Here is a 23085-nt window from a genome sequence, read left to right on the forward strand (position 1 = left end):
AAAAATATCACAGAAAATTATTTTTTTTTATCTCTGACATAAAATATCTCAGACAAAATATCTCAAAGTACTTCAGGCAAAATATCTCAGGCAAAATACCTCACACAAAATACATCACACAAAATACATCACACAAAATCCCTATAGTTTTTAGGAAAATATTAGTGGATTGTAATTGTAAAACGCATCTCTCCTGCATTGATATTGAAAACAAAAGGCACATGATGCATGGGAATTTAAGGCTCCATTTTTTTCCTAATTAGAAGCCGTTATTGTTTTTTCTTAATTAGAAGCCGTCATTGTTTAGGTGTATTAAACTAGACCGTCCCCCAGTGGCGTAGCCAGGATCGTCTCAAGGGGGGTTTCCAATTTTTACCCGGGGACAAACTTTCGATTTGAATCCCCTCCCCCTCAAACTTTCGATTTGCACCCTCCTCAAACTTTCGATTTGCACCCCCTCCCCTTAAACTTTCGATTTACACCCCCCTCAAACTTTTGATTTGCACCCCCCCTCATACTTTTTATATATATACCGAGGGTTCTATGGGGGGTATAACCCCCCCCCCCCCCCCTAACCCCCCTGCCTACGCCACTGCCCTCCCCCCCCTGGAATTTGCGAAAAATGTTTAGGCCATCTGTGAGATTCCCACTTCATCTACTTGACCTACCGGCACTTGTTAATACGACAGTTTATTTAATTAATAGGCTTCGTTTTATTTTAAAATATTTTAAGCTAAACTTTTTTTTGTCAAATCTGTTTTAAAAGGTAGGTAGCCAACCCCATTTAGCTTATAATAAAAAAAAATTCTAGCATTTTAAAAATTGTCCAAATCCATGTTCTGGCAAGTTTACTTGATCACAGGTCACTCAGTCCAAGATCACATTTACGGCGCGCCGATCTATTTTTTCCGACCACCAGTGCAACGGCCTCGGCAGTGTTAGGATAACCCGCTCAGCATAAAACGATCTTTTAATGCTGCTATTTCGTTTGTTGTGTCCCTCAGGGCCAGTACATCTTCCTGGTTCCATTGACCATCCGTTTTCCGCTTCAGTGCCGAAACAGGGTTTCACGGGGGAGACGCGCCTCGGAGGAATAGCGACGGTGAAGCGGTGGTTGGGAACTACTGGGACGCGCGGAAACGCAGGCGCGTCCTCGCAAGAAGCAGGGCCAAAGTTGGGAAAGCCTTACATTTGAGGGAGTTGGTTTTAAGAAAAAGATCTAATATAAAAAGTGCATTTTTAAAAAAAAAATTGTAGATATCTTTAAAAAAAGATTGACTAATAATAGAGTAGAATAACATTCTAAACCCAACACAGTTTTTCATAATTAAAAAAAAAAATACCTCATAGGCCTAATTAAAGAAAAAATATTGCACATACAACAAGAAAGTACCTTACTATTGATATTTATGTTAATTATTAGTACTTAAGTAAAAAGCACTACGTTTTATATTCATTGTTATAAGTGATAATTATTTTAATGCCAATTTGCGACGTTTAACTTAAATGATAATAATAATACAATTCTGATACTAAGCTGCGTTACCCAACAGCGGGGCTGTTTTCGAGTAGGCTGCACCAGCACAATGACGTTAACATTAAATATACCCCGATAAATTTACCAGGGAATTAAAATTTATTTCCCACAGAATCATGGGATGTGCCAGTGTTTCTCCGTCTGATACGACCAAATTCCAACTGGTTTCCTCGTTTACGAGATTAACTCGACCTCGCCAACCGGGTCTGCAACCTGTGGGAAAGTGGCAGACGGTACAAGTCCAGTCGTGGCAGACGATAGACAACTTTCTCATAGGCACCAAAGTCATTCCAGGCAGACTAGGCGACGTTCTCATGGACATAAAAAACTAATGTTAACCTGTGATAAAAAACAGGTTTTGATTTAAACCAATGGGGGTCTATTTTAAAAAAAGTCTGCGAATAATAAGCGCTAAATTTCAACAATTTTAAAATCGACTTTGACTCAGTGTCTCAATAAACATCTAATCTATAAGGCCTTTGTGTTTTCCTGTTCGTAAAAAATAAACTCACAACTTTTTCATGTCCCTTATGAACCCTTGTTCCCTGATCTTAAGTGCCTGCTTATAGACCTTGTTCCCTGACCTAAAATACCTGCTTAAAGACCTTGTTGTTCCCTGACCTTAAGTACCTGTTAAAAGACTTTGTTGTTCCTTGACCTTAAGTATACGTTTACGCTTAAGTTTATTAAAAACAAATATTCAAAGACAATTTGTAGTTCTGTAGCATTTATTTATAGTAGAAAACTGAAGATATTTAACTGAAATATACCAGGTCACCAACGAACAACAAATGTAAGTAAACTCACCAGCGAACAACAAATGTAATTAAACTCACCAACGAACAACAAATGTAATTAAACTCACCAACGAACAACAAATGTAATTAAACTCACCAACGAACAACAAATGTAATTAAACTCACCAACGAACAACACAGTTACCTTACCCAACAACGCACCTATACAATTTTTAAATCGAGCCATTTTTCGACAGTTTAAGATTTGGAAACGTGAACGTTCCACCAGCTCAGCCTACTCGACGCTGACAACACGATTTGTGATGATAAAAAAATGACGAAGCCAACAAATCAACAAACAAAGTAAGTTCAAAGTGTCTTGTTGATAGACTGGGCTTAGGATCCGCTTGATGCCAGTGTTGCGGCAGTCGAGTTGAGCCCATGTGGTGAAGAGCTTAGTGCTAGACGGCTTATGGCTACCTGGTACACGAGCTGGCTGTGATTGGTTGAAAGCCTTGACAAGAATAGCTGCTTCAAACACGCTAGGTCGACCAGGCTCCGGGTTGTTGACACTCCCGTAGAAATATACAGGTTTAACAGATATTGTTTGTAATTTTATTTTCATTACAGGTTGAGTTAATTTTTTGGTGGAGTGAATTGAGAGAGAGGGTGTGGGGAGTGAATTAAGAGAGGGGGGGGGGTTGGGGAGTGAATGGATTCACCTTCCCGAGACCGCGGGGCAAGTCAATGGCAAAAGACAACTCAAAAGTGACACACTTCATTGCCTTAGTTTATACGCGCGTTATGGTCCGTTTTAATTTACGACCCAGCAAAACCCGGGGGGATTAGCCTTAATTAACATTTGCCAGTTGGTCTTAACCTCAAGACTAGCATTACTGTGCTGTTTACTGAGTTGTTATTTTTATTTTAGTCGCAGTTTGCTGTGTTGAGGCCTGCCTGGCTAATGGGAGACAACTCATGAGCCGGTGATGTCCGTAAAAAAAAGAAAAAAAAAGTTTAGTCATATTTCCACGATGTTTCAGCTCTGTAGAATGTTTAATGGATTCAGGTATCGCAGTGCGAGCTGTGTTAAACTGCTCTCAACACTAAATCTATGTCCAATTGGTCCAAATTGTCATGTGACCTGCCCCTATTTTAATCCTGTACATTGGCTTATTAGGCTCCATGAAATTTGTGTGTAAGAGTTGTCCTTTATATTTGTCAATTAACATTCAGCGAATTTTGTGCATGAAGGATTGTCCTTTCACATTGGCCAATTAATATTCAGTGAATTTTGTGCATGAAGGATTGTCCTTTCACATTGGCCAATTAATATTCAGTGAATTTTGTGCATGAAGGATTGTCCTTTCACATTGGCCAATTAATATTCAGTGAATTTTGTGCATGAAAGAATTGTCCTTTATTATGTGTCAATTAGAATTAAAAAAAACGTTGGTGTAGGAAAGAATTATCCTTTCATTTTTGTAAATTAACATTCGGTATTTTGTACGTATGAAAGCATTGTATTTCACATTTGTAAATTAGCATTCAATAAGTTTTGTGTATGAAAGAATTGTCAGCAATACATTTAACTTAGCATTTAATAAAGTTTTGTATGAAAGAATTATCAGCGATACATGTAAATTAGCATTTAATAAAGTTTTGTATGAAAGAATTATCAGCGATACATGTAAATTAGCATTTAATAAAGTTTTGTATGAAAGAATTATCAGCGATACATGTAAATTAGCATTTAATAAAGTTTTGTATGAAAGAATTATCAGCGATACATGTAAATTAGCATTTAATAAAGTTTTGTATGAAAGAATTATCAGCGATACATGTAAATTAGCATTTAATAAAGTTTGTGTTTGAAAGAATTGTAAGCGATACATGTAAATTAGCATTTAATAAAGTTTTTGTATGAGATAATTGTCCTTCATACTTGTTAAGCTGTGAACAAAATACGAGCTTAAGAGGCCAAGCAAACATCACGACGGATGTTAGAAAACCGTTTATTGCTTTCATATGAGAGTAATCGTCGGGATCTTTTGTTCTTCATTTCCATCAAATTTTTCACCATAGCACATGATAACTAATTATAATAATAGTGGGGTAAGCGCTGTCATTTGTAAAGCTCTTGGATTGTTGAAGGTGTGGTTGTTGGGTCTTTAGTGGAAGACAGTGTCTGTATTGTATTTTCAGCGATTTTGGCTAGTTTATTATACATAACATAATTATACAAATAACCACTGACGTTTAATTAATTTACAAAAAAATTATCTTGAGTTCAGTACGAAGTTAATCTGAGTACCGTCAGAAACTATCGTGGACACCATCAGAAATTATCGTGAGTAATATTAGAATTTATCGTGAGTACCATTAGAATTTATGGTGAGTACCGAAATAATTTTTTTGTATCTTCAGAAATTATCATGAGTATCATTAGAATTTATAGTGAGTAACATCAGAAATTATCGTACCATCAACAGTGTTTTAACCAGCTAGAAAATAACTGCAGATTTAGTTCTACAACCGATTTAAACTTCACTTACAATACTTACAAATTTTGACAGAATATTAAAAAATAACCATTTAAACGAAACAGGTGACACAACTCCTTAAAGAAAATTTAACTTTTACAACTTTAATCAGAAAAACAAACAACAAGCGTGGTTGAATCAAGTATTCAGTGCTAACATGTTTCTCTCGTGGTTTTCAAATAACAAATTATTTTACAACAAAATTTGTTTCATGGTTTTAAAGACACAATTTACAATACAATATGTTTGCAGGCTTCATTCAAAATGGCACACGTTTACATTGGAGAACGACTCTGTTTGCTATTTAACAAGACAAACGGGATCAGGTCATTCAATATTAAAGGGCAACATCGTAAGCTAACGAGGCAAAATGGTCAAGTCATTAGCATTAAAGGGCAATATCGTAAGCTAACAATGAAAAAGGATCAGGCAGTTGAATAAAAGAACACAGTTTTGTATCAACAATATTATTTTTGACTGCAACTATAAAGACATCACCATACATGTCAGACAATACGAATATTGATTCCAAGGTTTAGAATTATTTGATGTCTGTTAAAAGTACCTGTAAGAAACAATTAATTTAGTGATGTAGTAGCCTCTAGGTCTACAAGTCGTTGAATGGCAGTGGAGAAACAGAGGTGTTCATTGTTTGTGTAACATGTAGTATCATTAACTGTGTGTGTATCATGTAGTATCATTAACTGTTTGTGTAAAATGTAGTATCATTAACTGTTTGTGTATCATGTAGTATCATTAACTGTTTGTGTATCATGTAGTATCATTAACTGTTTGTGTATCATGTAGTATCATTAACTGTTTGTGTATCATGTAGTATTATTAACTGTTTGTGTAACATGTAGTATCATTAACTGTTTGTGTATCATGTAGTATCATTAACTGTTTGAAAAAAAAGAAATTGTTTTTTTTAAAGCTAAGCTTCAGGAAATTGGACTTAGTGTTTTAACAATATTTCAAATTATTTTTTAAAACAAACAATTTACGAACGTTAATGTCTGCCTTGCATCAGATCGTTAAAACGTCGAATTACAGTAAATGGATAAAAATATAAGATAAAATATCGAAGATAAATTATCAAAGATTAAATATCTAAGAAGTTTTATATTTGATTCATTTATAGCCAAAGAAAATTACCTTTCATAAGGTACCTTATAATACTATGTAATAATCGAGTCATATTTGTAAGCAACAACAATGGTAATACTATTTACATAATTATCATCGCCATCAATGCTGGGCTGTTGTTACACCGACCATCAACTGGAGGCAAGCCAATCAACAATCGCAACACTAGTCAGCAATAGAATCAATATTCAACAGCAAAATCAACTTTCCGCAATCGTAACAATATTCACATACAGGATCAACATTCAACAAACAATATTCACATATAGGATCAACATTCAACACTAAATTCAATCCAACTTATGTAATCAAATTTAAGCATTAAAAGAAACGTTCAATAAACAATAATCAATTTCATAAATAAAACATGATTTAAAAATTAAGTTAATGCCCAACAGTGGCAGACATTGAACCATTGAAGTCTTACTAAAATCCTAGTCTAATATAATAATACATTTACTACAAAGTATCGTTTATGCATACATTTTCTATAGTACTGTTCAATTTTAAACCGAATTCGTATTCAGATTTATATACATAAACAATATACAGCATTTGAGTTTTAAAATGAATTATTTCTAATATAAATTAGTACTTTTTTAAAACGAAGAGCAACCCATACAATTATCTAACGACTCACTATAAATATCTATCTAAAGTTATATCTAAAAGAATTCTTAATTGCGTGCTCTAAATATGAGTAGTACAAATATGATACAGATTTTGTTAGAAAAATTGCGTCGTAGTTGTCAATGCTCTGGATGCAATGACGCCGGTGAAAATATGTTCACATTAGTGACGTAATGTAGTTGTGTATTCTCTTGTGACGTCACGAGTTCCTGCGTCAAATTCAGCTCGTGGCCAGCCAGGTTTCCGCCCAAACATCTAGTTCCAGGGCTCCAATGTCTTGCCGTAACTACAGCTGAGGCCGGTACAATGAGAAGCATGTGCTTGGGATCTACACTATGTGAGGGTTAGGACACTGAGAGCTTGGTGCTTTAAGGGCCTTTAGTGAGGCACCTACAAGGAACACAGCAGATTTTATCAGAAGTGTCACTGGCGAGATTTATGCTGGACACGAAGTAGCTGCATGCTGATGGTGTCATCTTCAGGCTCGCGGTGTCACAGTGGCTGCATACTAGGCGTGTTCTACAATGAAATGCCAGGTGTGTCACTACTAAGGTGTCTACAGTGAACACAAAAGCTGCATGCTCATGGTGTCACCACTAAGGTGTCTATAATGAACACAACAGCTGCATGCCAGGCGTGTCACCCAAGAACGACCTCTGCCGGTCCAGCTGATCGTGACAGCGTCCGTGCAGCGGATACGCGTTCTGCTGCTGTAGGTGTTGCTGGTGGAAAGTCTGCTGCTGGTACACGTTGCCGTGCGGCAGATGCTGGTGGTAGTACCCGGCACCGACCGGCATGTCGTTTCGCGCCATGGTCACGGTCGGGCACGGCAGCGAGTGTTCTGGCAGTCGCCGTCTGCGGCCGCCGCGCCCTCGTCGTCTGCCCCGTCTGTCGCAGACGCCGATGTCTTTGACGAGCTTGATCTCGGCGCCCGTGGCCTTGAGGGTTGACGCGAGTGCAGAGATGTAGTGGATAGCGAGTCTCAGCGTGGCGATCTTAGACAGCTTTTGGTGCTCGCTCAAGTTGGATTTCGGCACCACTTTCCTTAGTTCATCGAAGGCGTCGTTCAGCATATGCATCCTCGTGCGTTCGCGTTCTGTCGCGCCGATTCGGGAAATCTCGTAACACTTCGGAGATTTCCTTTTCCCCGTGATCGGGTCGACTCGGGACGAATCGTGTATGATGGACGAGAGAGCAGCGTGGCTGTAGGTGTTGATACTGTCCATGTGGTAGGATTTGGAATACTGAGACGAGGCGTACATCGAGTACGGCGTGGAGAAGTCCATGAAAGACGAAGGAAAGTTTGAAATTTCCGGACTGCTTTCGCTCATATTACTGTTACTGCTGCTGTCAAAATGGTTATTTCCCTTGTCAAGTAATCCTTGACTATTGTTCGCAGTTATCTCCCCCATACAACTCCGGTTTATGCGTTGTTGACACTCCCATGGGTCGGTCATGCTTTCCCGATGACCTGCCATACTTTCCCGATGACCTGTCATACTTTCCCGATGACCTGCCATACTTTCTCGATGACCAATAATACTTTCCCGATGACCAGTCATACTTTCCCGATGTCCAGCAATATTTTCCCGATGACCTGTCATACTTTCTCGATGACCAGTCATACTTTCCCGTTGACCAGTCATACAGTTTTGATAGAAGGCGCTGCTGTCGTCCAGAAATGTCGGACATGCGTAGTTATCTCCCGGGGTCTGCGGAACGTGGGGCGTGGAACATCCGGCCTGGAGGAACTGGCCAGGCCCCGGGTTAGACTTGCCTTGCGGAAGGTCCGGGAAATTGACAATCATGGTTGATCTCACGGAAATTTTATTTCAATTATAAAAATAAACTTTTCTATAACGTCAAAAGTTTTGATCTCCACAAAATAAACAAAAGGAAATATTTGAAAACAGATGTTTGAAAGCTTTTGTCGAATGTCTCTGGCCTCTTGCTAGAGTTTTATAAACCTTGTCACACGCACAATGCCAATGTTTATTTTTCACACTTCTTAGTTTCTACAATCTCCGGGCAAATCCAGGATAATTTTTATTTTCTTCATCACTGCCGTACCGGTGAAAAACGAACAGAATATCAACGGTTAATTTTTGGCGAAGATCATCAGCTTGCGTCATAAAATATATGTAGAGTTTACAGTTTTTAAAAATGGAAAACGTCCAGACATATCCAAAGTGTAGGAAGTGAATTGTCTATCTGCTCCACATCGAGGAAGTTGGGAATTTTAATTGCCGGTTAAGAACGTAAGTTTACAACGTGAAAAAAAACTTGTTAACGATATTTTTTTTCTCCAGGATTGTATCAGGTGTTTTCCTACATCCATCGCCCCTCCCCCGCCTCGTTTAACTCGCTCATTTCTCGTTAAGCCCCGCCTTCAAGTCTGGAACTTTCATGCGAGTTTTCTCAGCCCCGGGAACGGTCTACCGTTGTTTACCTACCTGTGGGATTCCGCCAGGCCTCAGACATTATGGGCGTGTCTGCCACCCAGCCAGACTTTTTAAACTGCAAGACAAAAAAAAAAGTAAAAAAAAAATAACTCCGTCGAATTCCGTGGGTCTTTACGTCGCTCGATCTACGTTTTAATGTTCTCTTCACAGCCTCCGTTTCCCCCTTTTCTCGCTTTTTTTGTGTTCTCCGCTATCTGTACGCTAATTACATCGCTACCTCGAGACGAGCCCGTGGCTAATTAAAGTTGTGTATCAATCACAGCATACTCGCACGCCAGCCGCATACATCTTTAAATAAGAAGATACAAAAGAAACACGCTGCATCAGTAGCTGACCAGTAGAGATAAAGTTACACAGTGTGCCGGTAGTTATAGCCCTCATATTGCTGAGGTTTAATATTGGGATATAGCTGAAGTGTAACGTTAGGATGTAGTTAAGGTTTACCGTTAGCGCGTAGCTTTTTTTCTTCTTCTTCTGCGTTCTTAATTTAGTTTATGGTGGAGGATTTAAACAAGTCCAACTTCGTGTATGAACTGGACTGTGGTCTCAAAATCTGCGGGTGCCCCATATAATTTTTCCTTAAATTGGGTGTATAGGGGCTAGTGTTTGGATCGCGCCTGGCTAAATAAGGAACAGTCCTGAAGGACGAGCTCTGTATTTCATGGGCCATGACACATGTGCCAGTTTCACCATACCCGACTTTTAGTTTTTTATGCATGTGCTGTTTTAGTCTGTTAGCGTTTAGTTGATTGTCGCTAGCGTATAGCTAAAGTTTATCGCTAGCGTATAGCTAAAGTTTATCGTTAGAGTATAGCTAAAGTTCATCGTTAGAGAATAGCTAAAGTTTATCACTGGGGTGTATTTTAGGTGACTTTGTTATGATCAATGAAATCCCCCCAGGTATGAAGACAATGGGAACCTGGCCCGGTAGCCAAGTGTACGTGTTAGTTATAGTTGTAGTAAGATAACCCTAGGCAACTTCCGATGTACAAACATAACAAAGGTTTCTACACGAAGCGTGTAAACTGTTTACCCTAATGTTAATAAACCCAGAAGCCGAGGGTGTTGGTGTTATGATAGGTCTGAAAACAAACCATTGGATGTGTTCAATGGATAACAAAAGCTACGGCAGCCGTTGTTCGCAGGCTTTATCGGCTGCACGATCTACGCCAGACTCGGCCTGGAGAATCATTTAAGTACCTCGACTTGTCGGGGCACTTAATGAACTAAGCTAGGCAACAGGGGGAGGGGGGTGGGGAGAGATTAAGCTTGAAAGTCTACATGAGTGAAATTTGTCCCGATGCCACATCTAACTTTAATAACTCTTTTGTTTTGCAACAAAATATTTAAAGAGCGCCTAAAAATGGCTCATAAAAGAGACTTGGAAAATATGGTTTCCAATAAATAGCTATTTTTCGCCCCTCAACGATCACCACCGCCAATACATTGATTATATCGTAAAGCTCTTGGCTGTTTGGTTAGAAACTGTTAATTTTATTAAATCAAACTGTTCATTTTATTATATGTAAAGTAAAGTGACTAATAAAGAAATACACGTTCTAAAATTTTTTTTAGTGGAAGCCCCTAAGAATAGGATAGCCCTCCCAAAGTCTCTATTGGTACCTAAGGAAATAAACAAGGCACATAAGAACACACATAAGTAAATACTCTTTTGGACATGAGCAGATGCGTAGTGTTTACCTGTTTTTGTAAACTTAGCATCCACACGTATAGAGTAACTAACCTCCATAATATATTGTAAATATATTTGTAAATATATATAGTTGTAAATATATTATTAGTGTTTTTAAAGTCTGGAATACTTTTCAAAAACTCTAAATTATTTCCGGTGTCTCTATAGACGGGAAATGTCAAATTTCTAAATTATTTCCGGTGCATTTAAAAATTTCAAATCTTGTCGATACTCCATATTCTCTAAATGCTTGCCCTGACTTGTACGCCTAGGGCGCCATCTACAGTGTTTCTTCCAGACTTTTTTCTCCGGGGGGGGGGCACTTGAAATTTTCGGGGGGGGGCGGTAAACTTTCTTCGGGGGGGGGGGGGGGGCGGACACTGTTAAAAGTATATATTTTCTATATAAATTATATAAATTTCATTTCGTTCGAGGGGGGGGGGGGCGGTAAAAAGCCCCCCCCCCCCGAAGAGATGCCTGGAAGAAACTCTGGCCATCTATGCTACACCAAGTGGCTATCAGCCTGCAGTCTAAACTATAGAGCGAGGACGACGAAAGATTGAATTGAGCACAATCAGCATTTATCTTCTCCAGCGTGTAGCTAGATTCAACATTTTATAAAACACCGACAGTTCTAGCTCTAAAATTTAATAAAACCTCAAGCTTATAAAAAATTAGCCTAATTTGTTGTCAATTTATTGTTGTTTATTTTTTGAATCGCGCTGCTGTCCTCGTTAGTGACGTCGTTTTCACGTACACAAGTTTTTGGTTTGTAGTTTGTAGGAAACTACAGCTATGTATAACGCTGAATAGTTTTTTAATGCACCAGGTGAAAGATAATTTAAAAGTTAAAAAAAGTCGTCAGAGAAGGGAAGTTTAAACAAAATAGGTTACACCGGGCTAGGAAAAATGCTTCAAAAGTTTACAGGTAAACTTTAATAGATGAATAACAAAAAACGTAGAATTAACAGGTGGAGGTTGATTTTTTAAATTAAACAGTCTGGAATTGATTACATCGAGCTTTTGTAATCATAAAATGATACAGAAAAAATCATTATATCATTACGCTGTTAAACTTTTGAATACTTTTTCTTTTTATAAACGATCCCTTTAGTGTTTGAAAATCCTTTGATGCCGAATCTTGATAGAAAAGAAAAAAATGCTCTTCAATCTACTACCTATTGACACCAAATCTTGCAGCTTGATCCTACTGCCCATAGACACCAAATCTTGCAGCTAGGCATTCATGTTTTCTACTGCCCATAGACACCAAATCTTGCAGCTAGATCCTACTGCCCATAGACACCAAATCTTGCAGCTAGATCCCAAGTCTTCTACTGCCCCTAAGACAACAAATCTTGCAGCTAGGTATTCAAGTCTTTTACTGCCCATAGACACCAAATCTTGCAGCTAGATCCCAAGTCTTCTACTGCCCATATACACCAAATCTTGCAGCTAGATCCCAAGTCTTCTACTGCCCATAGACACCAAATCTTGCAGCTAGATCCTACTGCCCATAGACACCAAATCTTGCAGCTAGATCCCAAGTCTTCTACTGCCCATAGACACCAAATCTTGCAGCTAGATCCTACTGCCCATAGACACCAAATCTTGCAGCAAGACGTTCAAGTCTTCTACTGCCCATAGACACCAAATCTTGCAACTAGATCCCAAGTCTTCTACTGCCCATAGACACCAAATCTTGCAACTAGATCCTACTACCCATAGACACCAAATCTTGCAGCTAGATCCCAAGTCTTCTACTGCCCATAGACACCAAATCTTGCAGCTAGATCCTACTGCTCATAGACACCAAATCTTGCAGCTAGATCCTAAGTCTTCTACTGCCCATAGACACCAAATCTATCAGCTAGATCCCAAGTCTTCTACTGCCCATAGACACCGAATCTTGCAGCCAGGGCCCCATGTCGTCTGATCGTTCTCCCCAAACACCAGATAACCTTTTCAACAACCGAGTGCACGCGTGGACAGACGGCCACGCGCTGATGCACCGCTCACACCCTGCACAAAACGTGGTATCGGATTAAGCTTAAACCCAACGAGATAATTGGCGCCCCGGAAGGAACCGGACACACAAATCTCCGTCAGCAAACAAACCCCAGGACGAGGTGCTGTGCGGCGAATACTCTGGTAATCCCAGAATCCTCACCTAGGCTGTGAGGATAGCGCGCTGACAAAACAGGTTCCGCTGATGTAGATGGCGATTCTCAAAAAGTTGTGAGCTGCCCCCAACTGGTTTGTTTATGTGACCGTATTTTTTGTAAACACCGGAGCTTGGCCGATTTCCAAATAGAAGGATGGATTATTTTTATTGTTTGGTCAAGGCAGGCGAACGGCACGAGCCGATGTCAAAATATAATTTCATCAGAATTTTAGAATGCTTAGATTTACAAATAGTCTCTAGTTTATACTCATATAATAAATGAGGCAGATGAAGTAGAGTTAGCCTGTTTCTATGACCTCAGCATATGAAGGTGATAGAGTGTTTAGCACCATGCCCAGCCGCCTTAAAGCTATTTTGGAAAAACTATTAAATTTTTTTTTTGAAAAATTACATTTGTAAGATGTAGTTTGAAAAAGTTCCGCCATAATCTATCTTGTAGAAGCATTCAACTAGTGTGTAGCTGGTTGCACAATTTTGTGTACTGCATCACGATGCTGTAGAGTAGACAAACACACAGCTGTCACAATAAAACAAGGTAGAGTTATTGGTATGGGGAGTCTTAAGCTATAATTACATCTGCTTTATTTTATAGTCCTTAATTCATTACCTTTTGATTACATACTTTCTGCATAACAATATTTATCTAAAACTTTCAATCTACATTTAGGCCCACATTAAAAGTGAAATCACTCATCCATAATATAAACAATACGTCTTTCATTGTTTTCTGTAAGAGGAACAGTACAGTATATTTTCCACCCTTTTTAAGTTTTTACTTTCTTGTGTACAGAGTATAGAAGTATTAGAAGAAGTATTGTAATCGTGTACAAAAATGATATGAAATATTGACAGTTTTCACCGTTTTACACCTCAGTACTTCATCATTTACGGAGTATAGAGGACTTAATTTAATCTGGCGAAAATTCTAAATCCAGATTTATCAAAATCTCGGCTTTTTACGTGTCGGAAAACTGGGTTTTGCAATTCTGTCCGTGTGTCTATATGTGTGTATTTATGTCTGTGAACACGATAACTTGAGTACCGTTACAGCCAGGTTGATGAAATTGCATATAAAAGTATTATATCAAATTTGTAGTCCTGTATCAACTTTTCAGCGATTTCCTATGATCGGAAGTGGAGTTTATTCTACTTTCAGTTTTTCAAAAGCCTAAAACTTTAGCAATGTTTCTGGAAGATAAACGAAATTTCACATAAAAGTAAAAGATCTAATTCTCAGTTTTCTTTCAAATTTTGAGTAATTTCCGGTAACCAGAAGTAGGACTTTTCGCTATTTCCGATTAAAAAAAAATGTTCCGCACTATTATACACACATTGTTTGCTGTTCACTTTGTGTGCAATTTTTTAATCTACGAGATTCTATTCTATTTTAAAAAGTTTAAGTAATTAAAAATGGATTAAAATCATGTCTATATCCCGAGTTGCCATCCCCCGTAGTGTTATATAAGAATATTCGAGAAAGTTTATGGGAGAGCACTCCCGGTTTATTTTTGTTTGGTGTCCGGTGATGTGGCCGTCATAAAACCAACTGATGCCAGTGGTGCGGCCCGCATAAAGCCATCTACCCAGTGGTGCGGCCCGCATAAAGCCATCTACCCAGTGGTGCGGCCCGCATAAAGCCATCTACCCAGTGGTGCGGCCCGCATAAAGCCATCTACCCAGTGGTGCGGCCCACTTAAAATCTCACCCCTCTAACTCGCCACTGTCACCCACCAAAAAGGTAATAGATACGAGTGTCTCCCACTGTGGTGTGTGGGTAGACAAAGGTAATAGATACGAGTGTCTCCCACTGTGGTGTGTGGGTAGACAAAGGTAATAGATACGAGTGTCTCCCACTGTGGTGTGTGGGTAGACAAAGGTAATAGATACGAGTCTCTCCCACTGTGGTGTGTGGGTAGACAAAGGTAATAGATACGAGTGTCTCCCACTGTGGTGTGTGGGTAGACAAAGGTAATAGATACGAGTGTCTCCCACTGTGGTGTGTGGGTAGACAAAGGTAATAGATACGAGTGTCTCCCACTGTGGTGTGTGGGTAGACAAAGGTAATAGATACGAGTGTCTCCCACTGTGGTGTGTGGGTAGACAAAGGTAATAGATACGAGTGTCTCCCACTGTGGTGTGTGGGTAGACAAAGGTAATAGATACGAGTGTCTCCCACTGTGGTGTGTGGGTAGACAAAGGTAATAGATACGAGTGTCTCCCACTGTGGTGTGTGGGTAGACAAAGGTAATAGATACGAGTTTCTCCCACTGTGGTGTGTGGGTAAACAAAGGTAATAGATACGAGTGTCTCCCACTGTGGTGTGTGGGTAGACAAAGGTAATAGATACGAGTGTCTCCCACTGTGGTGTGTGGGTAGACAAAGGTAATAGATACGAGTGTCTCCCACTGTGGTGTGTGGGTAGACAAAGGTAATAGATACGAGTGTCTCCCACTGTGGTGTGTGGGTAGACAAAGGTAATAGATACGAGTGTCTCCCACTGTGGTGTGTGGGTAGACAAAGGTAATAGATACGAGTGTCTCCCACTGTGGTGTGTGGGTAGACAAAGGTAATAGATACGAGTGTCTCCCACTGTGGTGTGTGGGTAGACGTCGTCACAGACCTCACACGGTTGCATGAAGATTAGCATCTCTCGAGTCACGTGACCTTTCAACGGGTGCGGCCCAGCGCTCCCTGTATCAGCCCCATCACGTGATCAGTGCGGCAGCCGAGTGCGGAGCTTTGGTCAGATAATATACAACATGGGGCGCCCTGCCGGTTTGACAGACCCCTACTTCCGTCTCTTGCTCCATTTTCCCCCCATCGTCTCCCTTATGTAATTGTATCTCCATTTCATACCCACCAATAAATGGCCTTATACTTTCGTGAAAACACGCATGCGCGGAGGTACTTCCTGCTGGCGAAAGAAAACCGTCGGAGGTAAGAAAAACAGGTCGAGTTTACACAAGGTTGTACCAGGGGTCCGCATGCTCAGGGCGCCCTGGTCCCGTACGGCAGGGAAGCTTTTGATCGTCTGCCAGCCCTCTAGACGTATGGGATACGGCTGAACGCATGTACAAGAAACCCCGGGCCGGAGCCGTGAGCAGCACTCGCTAATTACAGGGCTATCGCGTGGCGGTTCGCGAGTCCTTCCCAAACTTGTTGTCATTGCGCAAGGCCGTGAAAAGTTATTCCCCCTGGTTTAATGCCTTTGCAATGAATCCCATGTTTAGTGTTTACCAAACTTTTATGTTGTCTTTTCTTATACCGGCCTGTGATATTAATCTTTAAGCGCTCGCCTGTCCCCGACTTTAGGTCGTGGCAACAAACTTCATCTAGTGATTTTCAGAAAGCGCGGACGAGGTATGAAGTTACCATGTGCTTGACTCACGGCTTCACGTGCTAACTTCATTGAAGAGGGGCAAAAATGACCCCCGTCTCGTTGCTAATGGGTAAACATCAACAAGCTTAAAACTTAATTTGTACCTGGGTTTCAGCTTAGGCCCGCCATCTTGGAAGATTTTCAAAGTTACGACTTAATTTTTTTTATCGTTCAAATATGTAGCACTATAGTTTTCACAACTCTTTTTTAGTGGTACGTAAAAATCGATTACCAAATTTATCGATAGTTTGCAAAGGTGTAATGATGTTTTTGACTATATTGAATTTTTGTAATGAGTAATTTTTTAGCAAAGTAGTTGAATTTATGAAATATTTTAGTTTTTTTTTTAAAACGACTAATTATGACGTATTTCTCTAGTTCGTGAAATCAGGTAAAAGTGGGAGTGAGGGGGTGAACTTATGTCTGACGTTAAAGGACGTTGAGTGCAGATAGGTTAAGTCAGGTCAGCTGGAAGTATCGTGTCCGGGATCACACTGGTTGTCTGCGGTCTTGTTGGATGACAGAGGACATGTTGGATGACCTGGGTCTTGTTGGATGACCTGGGTCTTGTTGGATGACCTGGGTCTTGTTGGATGACATGGGTCTTGTTGGACGACAGAGGACATGTTGGATGACCTGTGTCTTGTTGGATAACATGGGTCTTGTTGGACGACAGAGGATATGTTGGATGACCTGTGTCTTGTTGGATGACCTGTGTCTTGTTGGATGACCTGTGTCTTGTTGGATGACCTGTGTCTTGTTGGATGACCTGGGTCTTGTTGGATGACCTGTGTCTTGTTGGATGACAGAGGATATGTTGGATGACCTGGGTCTTGTTGGATAGCCTGGGTCTTGTTGGATGACCTGTGTCTTGTTGGATGACCTGGGTCTTGTTGGATGACAGAGGATATGTTGGATGAACTGGGTCTTGTTGGATGGCCTGGGTCTTGTTGGATGACAGAGGTTATGTTGGATGACCTGTGTCTTGTTGGATGACCTGGGTCCTGTTGGATGACCTGTGTCTTGCTGGATGACCTGGGTCTTGTTGGATGACAGAGGACATGTTGGATGACCTGGGTCTTGTTGGATGACCTGGGCCTTGTTGGATGACCTGGGTCATGTTGGATGACCTGTGTCTTGTTGGATGACCTGGGTCTTGTTGGATGACAGAGAATATGTTGGATGACCTGGGTCTTGTTGGATGACCTGTGTCTTGTTGGATGACCTGGGTCTTGTTGGATGACCTGGGTCCTGTTGGATGACCTGTGTCTTGTTGGATGACCTGGGTCTTGTTGGATGACAGAGAATATGTTGGATGACCTGGGTCTTGTTGGATGACCTGTGTCTTGTTGGATGACCTGGGTCTTGTTGGATGACCTGGGTCCTGTTGGATGACCTGTGTCTTGTTGGATGACCTGGGTCTTGTTGGATGACAGAGGATATGTTGGATGACCTGGGTCTTGTTGGATGACAGAGGATATATTGGATGACCTGGGTCTTGTTGCATGGCAGAGGACATGTTGGATGACCTGGGTCTTGTTGGATGACCTAGGTCTTGTTGGATGACCTGGGTCTTGTTGGATGACCGGGATCTTGTTGGATAGCCTGGGTCTTGTTGGATGACAGAGGACATGTTGGATGACAGAGGACATGTTGGATGACAGAGGACATGTTGGATGACCTGGGTCTTGTTGGATGACCTGGGTCTTGTTGGATGACAGAGGACATGTTGGATGACAGAGGACATGTTGGATGACAGAGGACATGTTGGATGACAGAGGACATGTTGGATGACCTGGGTCTTGTTGGATGATCTGGGTCTTATAAGTTATATATTGTTGCATGACAGAAGCCTTGTTCGTTGTTCAAGATTTTGTATGGTGTCTGATCTCTGCTTTTTAAATATATGTCTGACTTGACAACTTACGTAACACGTTTCTCAATTTCCTACAATTTAGTAGGTAAATTAATATATTAGGCAAAGGTCGTTTTAGCTCTCACTCGCTGTAGTGTTACTGCTAGAGGGGTCATCTCAAGATGGACTGGCAAGATGGAAGTAATCAGACATAGTCCAAGTGCTAGACATGCTTGCAGTGTTTCTTCCAGACTTTTTTCTCCGGGGGGGCACTTGAAATCTTCGGGGGGGCGGTAAACTTTCTTCGGGGGGGCGGACACTGTTAAAAGTATATATTTTCTATATAAATTATATAAATATCATTTCGTTCGGGGGGGCGGTAAAAAATTTTCGGGGGGGCTTCGCCCCCCCGAAGAGATGCCTGGAAGAAACTCTGCATGCTTGCTACTGAAATAGACTTTTTACATTCACACTCCACATTTGGTCAAGTATAATAATTGTAAGATATACCTATTCTAATTTTTGTTGTAAAAGTTATGTTACTACTCCATGAGCTGATGGCATGTAGATGGCTTTGGTTAAATACCAAGTTAAGCTCACGTTGTTTATTGAGCTTACTTATATTTAGCTCTACCCTGGTCGATATAACCAGGAAGTTGTGACAAAACCAACAAACGGCTGACAAATATCCTGACATCTCTCCCGCTTTAACGCCGACCTTGTGAAATGTTAAGAGTGTAGACCACGTGACCACGAGGCCAGTAAACGACCTTTACATTGAGAGATCTCGCGCCAACTCTGCTTATTCTGCCAACTGCTCAACTGCTGGGGGTGTGTTTGTTCAGATGAATGCTGGAGAAGTGTATCTAGCATTTTGGCATTTTCCTGGCGCGTTTATCTGGCAAGGATGCTGTTAGCGTGTGGCTGTCTCCAGGCTTGGACAACAGCTCAAGGATCAGCGTTATGTTAGGGGTCCTCCGTTCTTTAGGGTTCTTACTTCAGTGACATTATCTCAGTTTGGGGACTAAGTCCTTCTTTTTATAAGTCATCAGAAATTTCGTCCCTAGTGCTGTATAAAATTTAAAATAAAATTTGCTGACCAAGATTTTGACCTATATATCCCCAACAGGCGGACGACACACGGAAGATTTTGTTCCCTATGGCCAGAAAAACATCATCTCTTTATTGAAAAACCTGCAGTTGAAGATTTTCTACGTTTGAAAAAAAAAGAGAGAAAATAGTAAATAAATAGTATGTATTTATGATGGTCTTAGAAAATAATGTGAATAAGCTTTACTAAACTTTCTGATATTATCGTATCGGTTTTTGTTTTTAAGGGCTAGCAGGGCACTCCAGTGGAGTCAGGCTACAGAGATGGTTGGTACTTTTGTAATAATACCAGTCGTTAAATAATACCATTCTTAAAATTGTGCCGTTTAGAAATATATGTTATACAATTATCAAATTCAGAGCGTTTTTTAGAAACTAGAAATAGCGTAAAGTAATACTTTTGGCTATAGGTAGTCTGGTAGTACACAAGTTTCTATGTCTGTAGTGCTTGACTGAGTCCATCCAGCTTTGATGGGTACTCAGCTTCAGTGATGTAAAGTCGTTTTTGGTAGGTTTCTAAAAACACTTTCTTATGCAAAGGTCAAAGAAATGTCTACTTATCCTTTTTCGGGCTTGAAAGGACAACTTATTTTTATTTTAAATAGCTACAGGTAAATAAAATACAACTTAAAACCAATAGCGTCACTGTATACCGTTACCGTATAGACATCAAGAGCGATAACCGCGAATAGCCTACAAGTACAGTGACTGTACCCACCCCTAACGTCGTTGGAACTTGTATTGTTGTATGTCCGACCGACAAGCTGATAAAAACATACCATCTTTAAGGCCCCGCTGAACGATAAACAAGCTCCAGTCTATTGGGTTAGGCTTGGGTTATGGTTAGAGCAAGATGTAGAACAGGAGATTAAACGTGGGGGTTAACACGTGATCAAAGGAAGACCTGCATCACCCCAACAAACACAGCGGAAGTGAGAAAACGGAGCACTCGCCACCCCTGCGCAGCTCAAATGCGCAGTGGATGCATCCGGGCACGGAAATAAGCCAAAGTAAACAAACAATCAGCGTGTTGTCCTGTACCATAGCACTTAACTTCCATGATGTTAACATCTTCCATAGCCGTGATGTTAACATTCTCCATAGCCGTGATGTTAACATCCTCATTTAACCTATATAGCCGTGATGTTAACATCCTCCATGAACTTATATAGCCGTGATGTTAACATCCTACATTAACCTATATAGTCGTGACGTTAACCTCTTACATTAACCTATATAGTCGTGACGTTAACCTCTTATATTAACCTATATAGTTGTGATGTTAACATCCTTCAAAGCCGTGATGTTAACATCCTCCATTAACCTATATAGCCGTGATGTTAACCTCTTACATAAACCTATATATCAATGATGCTAACATTTTCCATTAGCTTCTATAGTCGTGATGTTAACATCCTCCATTAACCTATATAGTCGTGATGTTAACCTCTTACATAAAACTATATATTAATGATGTTATCATCCTCCATTAACCTATATAGCCTTTATGTTAACCTCTTACATTAACCTATATAGCCGTGATGTTAACATCCTCCATTAACCTATATAGTCGTGATGTTAACCTCTTACATTAACCTTTATAGGCGTGATGTTAACCTTTCTTCCATGAACATCCATTTCCTCAATGTTAACCCCTCAAATTGAGAGCTACAGTTCAGGAATGTAAAAAAATGTTACCAAATTACGTTAAGAATTCAATAACCTTAATAATAACTTCATAGAGCTAACGGCTTAACCAACCGATGATATTTGTATAGGATTAATGGGATTAGGTTAGACCTAGTATTGGTTACATTAAAAGTTTTGTTTAAAATTAACGTTTGTGTTCGGTTACCTAGAGCTATTCCGCGATAGTTGGGACAATGTCTTGGACACTAGTACTAACAGACACAGTTTGTTTACTTATCTGAATTGTAAGGAGATCTGCCTAATTAACATATCCGTAATTAATCAAGTTAATGACTAGTACCAACAGACACAATTTCGAAGTACTTGTAAATCGTAGTGAGATCGGCCTCATTACAATTTCCTTAATTAATCAAGTTAATGAGTGCTCCGGAAAAAAACAACATGTCGAGGTAGGGTTACAAAACCCCCATCAGAATATTCGCTGTAATGGTTTAATTGGGGAAAAATGTAGTCGTCTGTTTCTTGCAGTGTCGTCTGCCACTTCTTATAATAACCTGATGTCGTTATTCTTGACACCTCTGGGTTCCCAATAAAACAAGCATACACAACACGTCGACCGGCAGGAGAGAAAACATTTGTGCAGGCCTCAGCGTCTAGCATACGCTAGTGGATTCCTATTTGTAGCAACTTTTGGAGTGGAGTTGTGGCGATTTTTCACACCAGCGCCCCCACGCGAGCGGGTGTTGATGCAAGACGCTTGGAGACCTTTTGCTTGATTACCCGTGTTTCGCGCCTTCTTCTCCGCAATGAAAACAGACACAATCTCCGCGTTTTTCTGCATACCTTTTGATACAAATCGCGGCACGCTCATACTAAAAGTACTTAGGAAAAGAAATTTTACGATTAGTATTTTTTCATTCTTCGACAGTGTTTCTTTCAGACTTTTTTCTCCGGGGGGAGGGGCACTTGAAACTTTCAGGGGGGTGGACTAATTTCTCCCGGGGGGGGGGGGGGCGGGACACTGGTCAAAGTATATATTTTCTATATAAATTCTATTTCATTGATGGGGGGGGGGGGGGGGGGGGTTAGACGTGCTTCGGGGACAAGAGATGCCAGAAAGAAACACTGTTCGTCGTATGTTTCAAGTAGCCTGCATAGTTTGACGCAGCTTAGATAAAGCTTGATTAGTACATGGAAAATAATTACCAGTCGCGGTTTGTTCCTCTACCCTCACCCAGTACGGGTTTCATCCTTAATGCTTCATCAAACCGCTAACTACTTTCATACCCCAAGAAAGATGTTTGTGTGAGTTTCTCAAGGAAGGGCGGTAATTCGAAACGCAACGGGACGCAACCGAGGGTCGCACGTGAGGCAACGTTAGACGCGTGTTATGACACGGAGTAGAAGGGGGAGCAGCCGAGCTTATTTTATCAGCTTCCGCGGGGGCTAAGTGGGGCTCCACTGGCTCTCCATCCCCAACGGACTGCCGGAGAAATGGAACGGCAAGTGGACGGCTCGCTCTTCTTCTCTTTCTGTCTTTAGATTAATGAGGATAAGAAATTAGAAGATTCATGGAGGGGTGGGGGTGGGGGTGAAAGAGGGGAGAGGTGTCTAAGCAGGCTTGATGCATAAAAACAAAAGTTAAAAAAAAAAGTTCTCCCAGATAGAGCTCTCCGGCCAGGTGTGCAAACACAGAGTTTGAAAACATTGCACGCTCAAAGCTGGGGCTGGAAAACGAAACGGCAGCGGGGTTGGGGGTGGAAGGGAGGGAGTTGAATAGTGGGGGTGGGGGTTTGAGAGAGGTTTTTTTTTAATGATGAAGAGATGGAATATTTAAGAAGAAATTAATTGCCATTCTTACTGTTATGTATCTGTCCGCCATGGTTTTCTGTTTGAGGGTCTTAAAACAAAAACTTTTTAAAAAAGCGGATCAGGTTCCGCTCAACATTTGTTGTCCGAGTAGGGTTAGGAATACACGCCGTGTTGCAGGGTGATGTCCCTCACGACAAGATGGCGCTGTTATCAATAATAACCGCCTAGTAAAAACACGGTTAATTATTGTCAGTACAAGTGTAGGTAGACCATTCAATGTGTGGGTTCTGCCAGCGTCGCGCCCTGCGGTGCGTGTGGCAGGCTCGTGTTTTGGCTGTTAACTTCA

Source organism: Physella acuta, unplaced genomic scaffold, assembly GCF_028476545.2.
Source record: "Physella acuta isolate Inbredline_101_S28 unplaced genomic scaffold, ASM2847654v3 ptg000177l, whole genome shotgun sequence".
NCBI lineage: Eukaryota > Metazoa > Mollusca > Gastropoda > Physidae > Physella > Physella acuta.